The sequence below is a fragment of the Gymnoscopelus braueri genome, assembly GCF_963280865.1.
Source record: "Gymnoscopelus braueri genome assembly, chromosome: 18".
NCBI classification, from domain to species: domain Eukaryota; kingdom Metazoa; phylum Chordata; class Actinopteri; order Myctophiformes; family Myctophidae; genus Gymnoscopelus; species Gymnoscopelus braueri.
Genome location: NC_137618.1, coordinates 34,573,870 through 34,587,167, shown reverse-complemented (window position 1 = coordinate 34,587,167; position 13,298 = coordinate 34,573,870). Strand labels below are relative to the sequence as shown.

General features: G+C 41.8%; 1 protein-coding gene across 3 annotated transcripts in view; it reads right to left on the bottom strand.

Annotated features, from left to right (window-relative positions):
- The window catches only part of fmnl2a (formin-like 2a), a 67,713-nt gene that overhangs the window by 49,861 nt on the left and 4,554 nt on the right, over nucleotides 1-13,298 (bottom strand). The gene's annotated exons all lie outside the window — the stretch shown is intronic.

The following is a 13,298-nucleotide window of genomic DNA, read 5'->3' as shown; positions in this document are numbered from 1 at the left end:
CGAGTCAGGACCTCGGTGATACACACGCCAAGTTTGAAGTCGATCGGCCGCACGGTTGTTGCGATATGCCGGGCACAGACACGCACACAGAGACTCCATGCATTTATAGATAGTTAAAAGATTTACTCTAGTAGTACTAACACGTCTCTAGAGCCTGATGGGAGAGTTCTACCACAGATTACCAATGTTCTGTCCAATATTTTGTCAAGAAGTGAAAGATTTTCAAATCAATTTGAAAAACTTAGACTATTTTGAGAACATTTAAAAAGGTGCTGTAAGTGATATTTTGTAGGTTAAAACAATAGTTTGGGGGGGGTTTTTTCTTAAAAGGTTAAAGCCCTGTATTCTGATCATTGCTAGAGTGCAGTTTTCAGTAACCAGGGGTCTCCCCATCTCTCCAGGCTCCAACTCTTTAGTAAACAGAAAATAAAATTTCAGGCGGGTTGCCAATTTCATCCAATCAGTAGAGAGGACCTTATTTTATGTTCCAATTACACGTTTTTGTTTGCTTCATTTCCAATTTCATTTCATCTCTCCTGACTGGATGAATTTGGTATCCAGACCTGAACATTTTTATTTTAACAAAACAATTAATAGCACCTTTAATTTATAAGCAAAAGTAAAACAAACTAAACATTATTTTGTTTAATTACTGAAGCTCAAAATAACAATTGCTCACAACACAATATCAAAATCACTGTGAGCTTGTACATTTGCCATTTCTGAAAGTTTTCAAAAACTTTTGAAAATGTTCTCCTATAATGACATGCCCAAAATAGGGACATGAGGTTGAAAGTGGTAAAACATTGAGACACATCGGCTGCATAATTGCTGATACCGATCATCAAAAAAGGTCAAATAATGGCCGATATACATCAGCCAAATCAATATAGGGTCTGGTTTAGTAGTAAAATGCCTTGCAGCCACTGCATAGCATCAGTATTCAGTAGATGCTGCATGTCGGGCTGAATGCTGCTCTGCTGACTGCAGGGAATTGGGAGCCAGTGGGGCTCTATTGACTCAGTCTGGCCACTAACCAGACAACTTTCATTTTTTCTTCAATTTTATTGTCACTTCACAAGTTTACAGGTGTAAAAGAGTAGGTAAAATTGTTTTGTGTACAAGCTACCATGAATTGCAGTTACTAAATAGAAAATGGCAAATAACAAAACAACAATATAAAATAGACATACAAGGTTTGTACAAAAACAAATAAGCGTTAGTGCCCCCTTTGCATACATACACTCAACACAATTTGAGTACCCAGTCGCTCTAAAAGTGACAGAGACACAGAAGCAGACGCAGGACATTACAGCATATTGGCCAAGGGGTGATACACTTACAGTACATTAAATGAGGTTAACACATTAATGAAAGTCAATTTTATGACCAGCTGGCAGCTGCTTTGTTATCTTTGGAGGTCGGTGGCCCTCCTCTGGCCTAGGGACAAATGTGTTTGTGGTGCTATGTTCCTGCAGGCTGGGTGGTTAGGTGGGTTGCTGATTGGCTGCTCAGGGCTGGTGACGATCCAACTAAAGCAAAGAAAGCACCACTTCTACCAGCCTTCATATTGCTAATGAACTGTGACAAGCACTCAGCATGCTGAATTTGGGTTACCCTCGGTCTATAACCACCGTGTGTGTGTGTGGGGGGGGGGGGGGGGGTGTTGTTATTAATGGAGTGGCTGTTTTCACTAACACCTGACCCCGGTGCCTGACACAAGGAATGGCAGACCACACACACACACAACTTACTAGGGTCATTAGGAAACGGCATACTAATTACAGTGTTGATATGATGCGTGAAAAAATGGCAGGTAAGGTAAGGACAACTGGATTTACTCTGGTATGTTAATATTCAAGGAGATTAGCCAAATCTGCTTAACTGGTTATTTACCTGAATAATTAGCTTTGTAGCTAATTGGCATACAAATCACATCAATTTAACATGGTACTGTAGTTGACAGACATAATCCAAAAATATTTTTATCACTAGGTGCATTCTCTTTTAAGGTGTGGCTGCAGATTATGTCTTGGCTGCAGATTATGTCTTGGCTACTAGTCAGTTGTTGTACTACCCTGTACCAGAAAAGTGGCTTTCCCCTGGTAAAGTACAGTGGTAAATATGTTTGTTCCCACAAACACTACAGTACTAGGTCTTTTGTCTAAATACCCCTTTAAGCGAACAGACTCTCCTTGGGCGGTGCAACCTCACTAGGAGGCACCTTATAATGGGGTCATGTGTGTTTTTTAGTTATGTTATGATGTGGTCGATGTACTTGTTGTTCTGTCTTGAGCACGCTGAGGCAAATTCCTAACCGAAGTTGGGATGTATTAAATCTTACCACGCTGGTTTTAGTGTTCATAAAGACTGCTAAGGAGTTCAAAGATTATAATTATTATAATGTCCCTAAAGCTCTAGCGGTCGATCTCCAAACGAAAGTTGATCCTATCACAAAGGTTACATCCAGTCTAATCTAATGGTTTGCGAACATAATTGACAATGGACCACTGAGAAAAAGGATTTATTATGGGGAGGGACTCTTTTCAATATTTTAATGACCAAAGTACTCTTGCAAACCCCAAAACCCCATGATCTTCAGACCGGGCTACAACTAAATGAAACATACAGACTCCCCCAAAACATTCCTTCATGGACTAGGCCTACGTATCCATATGGGCAAAAAATCACTACAGCAATCGCCATAGACTACATTGGTTACAGAGCCCTTAAAAAACTTAAATAGATGCTAATGGTATCGATTCAACTTTGCCAATCTCTTCAGATCGGGCCACTGGTCCCAGGAATAAGCAGAGGACCTAAAAGAGACCACGCAGTTAGCCTCTCATTATGCAGCATGAGTCACAAAGGGAGCAGAAACAGACGGTTGGCTCAAAGCCCTCCACCCACCCACCATCTCCCAGGAGGGCTGTAGAGAAATGGCCTTCACAGCACAGCTGGTTAGAAAAGCAAATAGATAGCCCACATGATATGGCCTAGCTCAGCTGGTCTTGACACAAGAGCGGAAACGGCGTGAGAAACCTTGACATAACCTCAACCAATGTCAATGTCTAAAACCTAGGCTAATTTATACTTTATGCCAAAAAACATTTTTCACAGATCGACGCAGTTGTATAAATTAGTCTAATTGTGAGTCTAAGAAGACTGTTCTGCAATATCTAAAACATGAGTATGAACAGGCCTTAAACAATCCATAAAAGCAAAGATGACTACCACTAGCCAATTCGCAATAAAACTGCATGCCAGACATCAAACCGCTTGCAAACCACTACATGTTGAATGTGTGTTGTACCATTGCAGTAGCCACAATTATACAGTCCCTGACTCCCTGAAGACAATGTTTTACCAGAGCAACAGCATGTCTACAACAGCCACACTGGATCACACTGACAGACCCATGCACAACTGTTATACACAATGGGAAGGATTAAATCCAAAACATCACCTCCATCCCACCCACCTCCTCTCAGATCTTCTTTCAGAGCTGGGATTGAGCTGGGGAGTTCCATTACAGAATCCGAATAAATCAGAATCAACTTTATTGTTACATCACAGGTTTGGGGGGTTCAGGGAGAGACAGGAGCTTTTTTTTTAATAAAAGCCATGGCCAGTCTGTTGACAGGCTCACATAGAGAGGAAACTTCCACAGGTAAAATCAACATGGTAGATCCATGTGAGTGAGAAGCACTCATGCAACCTCCCCCCCTTCTCCCATGTACCCTGTTACTTCTCCAGCACCTGAATAAAAGACATAAATAAGCCAACTCTTGCATGGCGGCATTCCTTCACACTGGATCGTAAGAGCTATGTTGTGGTCTAAGAATTAATTATCAGTATTTTCCGCCTGATGTCAGATTTGTAGGGTAGATATTAAGCATTCTGCCTATAGGCAGAATGCTTAATATCTACCCTACAAATCTGACATCACACAACCGAGCTGTTTTACTGTAGCAAAGACAGACAAAACGTTGGTGGCTTGAACTCCGTAGCCGTCCGAATGTTTTAAGTTCAGCTGTTGCAAATCCAGAGAGCCAACTCAGACAGACGCAAAGCCAGGAAGAAGTCTGGGAAAGGGGGCAGACTGGGCTCCTTGTCAGACTGCCTGTTTGCCCCTCTCACATTACTCTGTTCCATCGTTGTCTCATGAGATCGCCAACACATCTAACTGGCTTGAGCTCCACTCAGCACCAACACTTCTCAAGTTTTGTAAGGAAAGTAATCTGAAAACTGAAACAAGGTAAAAAGTCGGTAAAACTTGTGACCGCCTGACAAATCAAATCCCCTTAGGTTGTAAGCTCCTAAACCAGGCTGGAGTAATCAAAATTACACACGCATGCCACGACAAGAAAATAAACCCGACTGTTCCAGGTATTGACGACTAGTCACGACAGCATTTGAAAAGTTGCTCAATATTGTAGAAATGACAAGTTGGTGTGCTGTTCTCTTTCAAAGACTGGCTGCGTCAGTTACCGCCTCAAGGGTACATTTACACAGAAATAATGAGGTTACTACTTCCGGCTATGTTATAATAGTTTCTATGTTTGTAAAGCACATCTCTGGGCATACTAACAATCTGATAACCAAGAGAACACAAAAGAAACCATGTAACTACCGCCCTCACATGACAGCGATTTGTGGCCCACTGGTAATCCCCACTACTTGGCTCCATACCATTTCTTTATCCCCCCTACGCTGCTGAGGGGGGCAAGGATAAGAAATGGCCTTTAAAAAAATGACCAAATAGAACTAGCCTCCGGCCCATACCTAATATACCCCTCTAAAGCCTCCATATCCACTGTAAGTGGGCGGGTGCACACATCAGGGTGAGAGGGGCTACGAGTGGGACAGCCCCATGCGCCTGTGCGTGTGCAAGCCAAAGCAAACGTCCTCCACTCATTAGCAGGGCGTGCTTCCATAATCCTTGGCTTTCTGTGGGGGCACAGGTGTCCCTTGTCTGTCCTCAGATTAACTTTGTAATCCCCCCGGGACCCCCTGCCCACCCCCTGGCTCACAGGCCTATCACGGCGGCCTCAGTCAGGACAGTAGGGTTTATGTTAGTAAAGCTGTTTCAATTGCATGTCTGCGGAACAAATGGCGAGTTCACACGTTGAGCTCAATCTCTCTCTTCCATCCCCCAAATCAATTCTAATTCTGAAACAGATAGAGGATGGGATATCTATGCCATGAAAAGACATTACAGCCGCTCTGAAGAGTTCAACTGTCCATAATTAGAAGTAAATTTCCCTCTTGGCAAACACTTTACATGGTGTCTGCAATTATCAAAGTGTGGATGAAATTACTTTGGTTTCATATAAGACGCCTTGCATACTAAACATACTCAAATACCAGCCATGTTGTTGAGTGGGTTTGGGAGAAGCAGAAGTTGTCCAAATAAAACAAGTGATAGGCCTGTATGCACACAGGGACGGGTCTTCATAGCCAGGCCAGATGTTGGGTTGCGAAAGTGTGTGAGAGTCAGAGGTGGAGTCCATGTCCCAATTCCAGGGAACAAAACAATATGAATTCGGGGGGAAAAGAGTTTGTATCTCCGGATAAACAATGGTTCAAGGGAAGTCTAAATGCAGTGGGCTACGGAATGAAATCATCGGTTTACTTCAATAATCTATGAGGCAATGTTTGAAGTGAACAAGTCACAGAACTTAAGTCATAAACAGTGCCATTAGTTGGATATAGGAGACATAACTGCTCATCACAACAAATTATCTTATGGTGAAAGTGAAACAACAAAACTCACTGTAAATAAGGTTACCTGAATGCTAACCGTCAACCAATTACTATTTACTACGTCATCTCAAAATACAGTGCTACAGTCACAGAAGTCAAAGCTTTGATACCAACTGGAATGTGTCTGCAAAAAAAAAGAAGAATATAAGATGCAGCCTAGTCTATGTAAGTCTTGTGACTAATTGCATTATTGTCATGTTACTACATGTATTATGACTAAATCTGAGCACTCAGTGTACCACAAAACAAATGATAAAATCTTGATTTAAGTCTAAAACATTTGTTTAGTGGTAAAAAAAAAAAAAGTAGTTTTTTTAAAGAAAAAAGATAAAAGTATCATGAACAGAAACACAAACCTTTTGTGAAAGAAAAACATCTGGCAAGTGACAAGATCAATGACAATGAGTTTGAAATGTCCTATATGTGAATGGTTCTAGCTTAACAATAACATGTTATTGAGTCACACTCATTAACATTTGGGGTGTTAGGATCACATCTATGAAAAGAAAAAGATGCTTTAATAGCATGACCTACTTAAATATATAAACAACAAAAGGCCTCAACTTTGTGCAAACAATGATTAAATAAACCATATCTCCCAGTTTTGTGTCGGGAAAACACTTAAGTGAGCTGAACGGTTGTTTGGGGATATCAGATGATTATCCCCTATCATATTATATGGTAGCAGACAGCAGCCCAGACACTTGATTTGCCTAGAGCTGTCAATGCTGTTTCTTGCTACATCATTGCCTCTGGGCTGGTCTTGGCAGCTCCAGTTATACTTCTTAAAGACCCTCCCTGTTTCCTGTCACCCTTCACTGTGCCATCTAAATAATGCCAGAAAAGGCCAACAATTACTGATGCCCTTTGAACTGCAGGTGCCTGCAACAGAAATGAGAAATTAAACAAAATTTGTATTACTAGCAAAATGTGTGTTTTGAAGAAAACACAAAATGGGGTAAAATCTAGTCTGGCACAAATAGGGAGTTGTAATGATGTAATGATCCAAGGAATCCAGAAAACAAAGTTTGACTATACGACCTACGGTTAAAACATATCGGCCAAAACGTTAACGTATAACCTTGTTATAGCGCCACCATGGCCAACTGGGAGTGTGCGTGCAAAGTTTCACGCCAATCGGTCCAAGGGCACCGGAGATTAGCGAATCACAGACGGACAGACAGACGAATAGAGGCAAAAACATAGTCTCCGGCTTGTGGCCGTACGGTCCAGCCTGGCAGATACAATATGTATATATACTGTATTGTGGGTCAAAGTGGGTATTTTGAATAATAAATGTATAACAGATATTAAGGGAAATTATTAAAGGAGAGAATGATAATGGGGATGTGGACCCTGTAATAATGTGGGAGATGGTATGAATCACCCTGACATCATCACAAAAAGGCCCAGCTAGCCACATACAATCACAGTGTAGAAGAACTGAGAGAACAGGAGAAAAAACTAAACATAAAAACACAGAGGATCAGTTGGTATTACAACAAATTAAGGAAACAAGGAGGAAGATAGATCAGATCCTCAGGGGAGATATAGAAAAAGGGCAAGATTTGTGAAGCAGACTTATTATGAATCAGGTCCAAAAGCAACTAGACTTCTGGCCAGACGCCTGCTTAAACTGCAGGCCTCCAATACAATTCATAAAATAAGGGACCCTCAAAACAATCAATTTACATGAGCCAGTTGAGCTCGCAAGAATATTGGAAAAGTACTAGGCCTATAATAAACTATATTCCAAACCACCATCAGCTGATGAAAAAACAATAAGAAGTTTTCTTAACTCACTCGATCTGCAATATAAGCCAAATTATTATGGTCTCGATAACATTTTGTTTTAGATACAGTTAAGAGACTACTTTATGAAAGTTTTTTTCATAATACCCAAAATAAAGGCAAGCAACTTGCTGCACAATAACACTGCTGGAGGTGGAGTGGGAGCATGGAGGCTGATCACTTGCATATTTTCTGGAATTTAAGAATATAAGGCTATATTGGGAGAATGTTAATGCAGTTGTAAAACTATTCTTATAACTCTAGTGTGAATACAGAAATTTCCAGACAACCATCAATTGTTCATTTAAATTTTGTGTATACTTTCTGTATTGTGTTGATGATGTGCTGTTATGACACCCCAATAAAAAACGAAAGTGAGAAAAAAAGAACGCTGAAATATTTCAGTTCGACCAGAAAAGGTAGAGCAGACACAGGCCTGCACACTTTTATGTGTCTGGTTAACAAGATTGCAAAAAGGCCAAGGATGGACAAAGTCTACTAACTTTATAGTATATAGCCTAACTTTAATAGTATATAGCCTTGTCCAATAGGCAGCAACTCTGTGGAATCATGTTAAGCAAATATGGGTGGCAGAGGCTGCCTAGAAGTCTAAAGGCTGATGGTTCTTCAGTCCCCAGGTGGGAGTATTTTGATGCAATGCGATGATGTGAGAGTGCGGACTAGTCGACACTAGCTCGGAACTCCTGGATCGCTGTCCTCCACTCCCTACTATCCAGCATACGGAGCTCTGCAGTACAGCAAGAGGCTGTGATAAGGACTTAATTGGTACTTCATGTTACTTGAATATCAAAATGTAAACATCCTTGATACAGCACAAGGCCTTGAAGTGAAACAAGACAACAAAAGAAAAGCAAGAAGATAAGGCAGCCACTGGCACCACTAAGTACACGCTCATCGTCAGCATGACGCTTTTGAAGGCTAACTCACTATAAAGTCACTTTTACACATGCACTGTATTATGGAAGTTTTCCAGACTTTAAACGGAGGGGCTGTATGTATGAACGCAACATTCCGGCTCAGTAGGATCGGACATGCAATGGACTTTATGCTGGCAGGACCCTTGAGTTAAGTCGGGGGTAATGTCCGATTGTAATGTCCGACAGTTTCATTCAGCTTTTATTAGCGTTTGAGTTGGAAATATTCACCGATCAAACTTCCATGACATGGCTCATAAGCGAAACAAAACATAAACGACTCTTTAGTAATTGTACACAACGAGCTACAGCAGTGTCTGTGCACCCGCCTGTACATAGAGACCAATGTTATTCTTACGGCTTGGAGGACGGCTCGTTTTGATGAAAAGTAGGTTGTAGCTCGTTGTCTACATTAGGCATACTATTAGCATAAACTGCTTGAAGAGGGAGTAGTAAAACATTTTCGTTTGTGTTTTGTATGGGTGCATCAAAGGGAGACCGCATGTCAAGCAATTCAATGTATCCGTCATGTTCTGTGGAAGGAAGTATCCCTCACGCAGTTATATTTAAGTGGGAGTAGCAGATGTGTGCGACTATGCGTATACTACCCAGACCCCGCCCGGCCCTCACCTTATCAAACGGGCTATTTACCTTCATGTGTGAACGCATCTGAAACGTACATTCTCCCGTTGCATGCTACGTGTGTGAAAGGCCAACACCGGACAATGTCCCGACCTGATTCCCCAGACATTTTCCAGTGTTCAAACAAATGAGAAAGCAGAAAGCAGCTTATGTTTGTCTGCTTCTCTGCTCAAGTTTATAACACCATGAACATAAAGCAATTCGGTACGTCACAAAACACCCTCTCTTCCACAACACTTGGGCCAAACAATTACATTTTATAGTACAGCTGTCACCTTGGATCCTGCACAGAGCCGGACCATAATGCATATCACCAGAGGGGCAGTGCTCCCATTTGTGACTCTCGCTTCCTATTGTGTTGTCCTTGTGCTGATCCTGCTGGTTCACACTGGAACCTGGCTGGGACCAACAGAAGGGCACCAGGGTTGGCCTTGTGCAGGCTACGTCATGCTACACCTGTTACTTACACAGCAAAGACCCACACAAGAAGACCCACAGCAGAGATGGTACTGGCCAAGTCAAAGGCTGCATAGAGAAATAAAGGCTATTGTCCTGACTTATCAAAAAAACTTAGGGAAGGGTTTTGTTTGGAAATTGTGGAACTTTTCATTTGTTATTTAGCCAATATCTAATTTGGCATTGATTGACATCACGAAAGAAGTCCTACTAGTCTGTAACTGAAACAGGGCTGTCTGTCACACTGAGATTGTTCATCCAGAACCCAATCAAGGGTCCAGGTCAAACACAGTTGTATGGAAGCTAGCCAAGCATGAGAAATTAAAAAAGGTATCTCAGACATTCTCATTCCAAGCTGTAAGACAGACAGTCTTTTTGTAGGCCAAACCATATTTTCAATGTGATTTTTCCAGTGTTTTGGATTAATTCCAAAAATAAGCTCTGTAGTGAAGGCTTATGATATTAATGGTTTGTTCAACAAGATAATCTCCACAAATCAACACATGTTTTATGATTTATTTTTTACTTACCACACAGGCTATTAATATACATAGGGAAAAAAGCACATAACAGCATTAAAACTTCACGGTTGAGATATTAACGGATGTAATCTGTCATAGAGCATGTGAAACTCTTATGCAGCATTCACACTAGCAGCAACAACAGCTACATATCAACCAAGCGTGTTCAGCTACACTGTCAATGAGTCGCTGTTGAAGTGTTGCTCAAGTTCAACATGCTTGTTGACGTCATCAAGAGTGTGTCCATGTCTGGGAGCGAAATATATATATAGGAAAATATAAAGGCTTTGGTTAAAAAAAGAACAGGGAACTGGATGACGGCAAGAAATCCGTTTTCCCCCATTACAAGGAGGAATTGTGTGGAGAGAGAATTGAGTGGAAATGGTGAAACAAAAACATATGATTGAATGATGCTTCACTGCATTAGGAAGTCTGATGAACCCATTGCAAACTCACTTCCGGGTTTTAGGACTATGCTATTAACTGTTGACACCCTTATTTCATGGAGATGTTAACAGGTACACTGTTGCTCCAATCTGAACCAAACTTGGCACAAACACTGCCATGACAGTCACACCAGGGGCCACGTGTGCCCCCCCAGGGACTATGACAATAGTCATGGGGCCATGTCAGGGTACTCCGGGGGCCACAGGTACACCATTATTCCAATCCTCAATAAAACATGGCACAAATGCTGATCAGGGATCTTCCATGACAATAGTCACACCAAAACGAAAACAAAATTGCACACATATGGGGCACTATAGCCCCACACTGCTGTAACACTATAGCAGTGTTACAGCAGTGTACTGTCTAACATTTCAAATGGCCATAACTCGGTGACCATTGCTCTGATCAGCTCAATATAGGCTGCAAGGCGGCCTGAAAATCTAGTAAGCCCATCATCACACATCTCCACAGCACCTCCACATCCCTTTTGAGAGGGGCTGGATAGGCCAGTGTGCCCATTACTGGATCAAGACTCTCTCTTCAAGCAGTTTATGCTAAATTCTGGTTAATTGGTATGGGAACATCCCGTAGCTCAAACAAAATGTTGCTTCTGATCACCAGTCAATCAAACCCCAGAAACACTCATGCCCACAGCTAGGCATAGATGCACATGTGCGTGTGCGAGTACAGCCACACACACACACACACACACACACACGGTCATGGTGGGGGCTTCTCGCGGCCTGCTGGGTCTGGGTGTGGTGCCAGGCTCTGTCTTGGACTCTCCAAAGAATAAAAGAGCAGCTCTGTTCCCCTGGCCTGCTGCACGGGATGCAGCGTCTACTGTCCTCACTCTGCTCCCCAGAGAGCAGCCATTGTTCTGCTTTTTAATGAAGAAGAGTCACCATGAGTATGAACATTCGAAAAATGCTAGGCCTGACAATTTGCAAGGCTCTTTACCTTCGTTCCCAATCACCACATATCTTTATTCTTAGTTTACAGGACTCAGGGTGGACTGAGGACATGGTACACTACAAAAGAAAACCAAACAAAAAAGGGAAGCCAACATGGGTCTCCCAATGGGACAAACAAGGCAATATCTGAACATAAAGACCATGAGTGACAGGTCCAGGAAGTTGATTTCAAATACAGTGTCTCACAGCCTAAATAATAGCAGCTCTGTGATGGTCCTTTGGCAGCCTTTAAACAAAGCAGCTTAGATGTAATCCAGGCAAACTATTAGGAAGCGCAGCTATAACAACAGCTAAGCCTACGATCCCCATATGGCATTTAAACGAGCAATGGCCACAAACATCTCTGCCTCACTGACAGCAAAGTCATGGCACTCAGCAGATTCCGCGCTTCTCAAATCAGATGCATGACTTCCTCGATGTGGGTACAATTTATTTCCATGAGAGCTCAATGGTTAACTGAGGCAGAGGAGCAGTCGTGAGGCCTAGGCCACATTCTTGTTGCACACAGTCATCTTCCTGTGCTCCAGTGTGATGCATGTCGACTAACCCGTTACATGTGACTCACATAGATGGAGAATCTTCCAATCACTTGTCATAACTGGTATGCATATAAAAGCTGCTTCGAAGGTTAGTCAATATTCTATTCAATGGTTTGCTAAGTGATAGTTGTGTTGCATTATTGATTGGGCAACAGTAACATTGATCTAGGTAGGAGGACATCGGCATGAACAACCAAAAGGTATTGCTACCTTCTCTGGACTATCAGCATTGTGTACACTAAGTAAGCAGCCTTAGTAAGGTTGTCCAACAACACGTTAATTTCCCTCTCACTATTCAACTGCAACCCAACTAATTATTTACCTTGTAGCTGCACAGTACACATGTCACAGATGCTATGGCAACCACTAGTGCGGTGCAAGCCTGCAAACATGCTTCCAAGAAAAAACACATGCTGCCATTTTGCCCTTTAGTGTTACATGGGAAAATGTAGCTAAGCCTTCAGTATACCAAGACAAGACGTTTTTGAAAAGCTAGATCTATTGTGCTAGAACAGGGGTCTTCAATGTTTTAGGCCAATGACCCCTTAGCTGAGAGAGAGATGAAGTAGGGACCCCACTATATATTATATAGCAGATTAAACTTTTTCATAGATAGCGTCATAGGCTTGTTTGACAACACTTGCATCAGTGTTGTGTAAAATTAATGTTTTTTGTTTACAAATTATCTTTTCTATTTATAAAGGTGATTCATGTTCATTTGGATTTTCAGACATTTAACCACTTAAACCATCAATACTTAGTAAACTTGACCTTTGGCTCTGTACCTTCTGCTCTTTTTCTCTCTAGACCAAACAGCTTTGCCGAAAATAGCAGATCTACAGGTTTGCTGTGCTAGACTGTGCTAGACTAAATGAGATGGGAACACTGAAGAGACAGCACTCCTTGGGCACACAGAGAACATATAACATTACAAAAATGCTGAGTGAGAGATTAAGTTTACGTATTGGTCTGGAAGATATCCAGTCAGTAGCTTAAACAAAGATAATTTGGCTCTAATCATTCTTCACTAGTCACTTCATGGTCAAGGTCATATCACATGTGAAATATCTTGTCTTATGGCAGCAGCCTTGTATTACAATTAACCTATGTCTAGTGTGATTGTCGGCTATGGCCCAAGGGATTCTGAAAACAGACTCTTCAATGGGAGCTATTCATTTAGTAGGAACAGCAGATTCACCCAGCAGCAAGCTTTGACGTTTTATG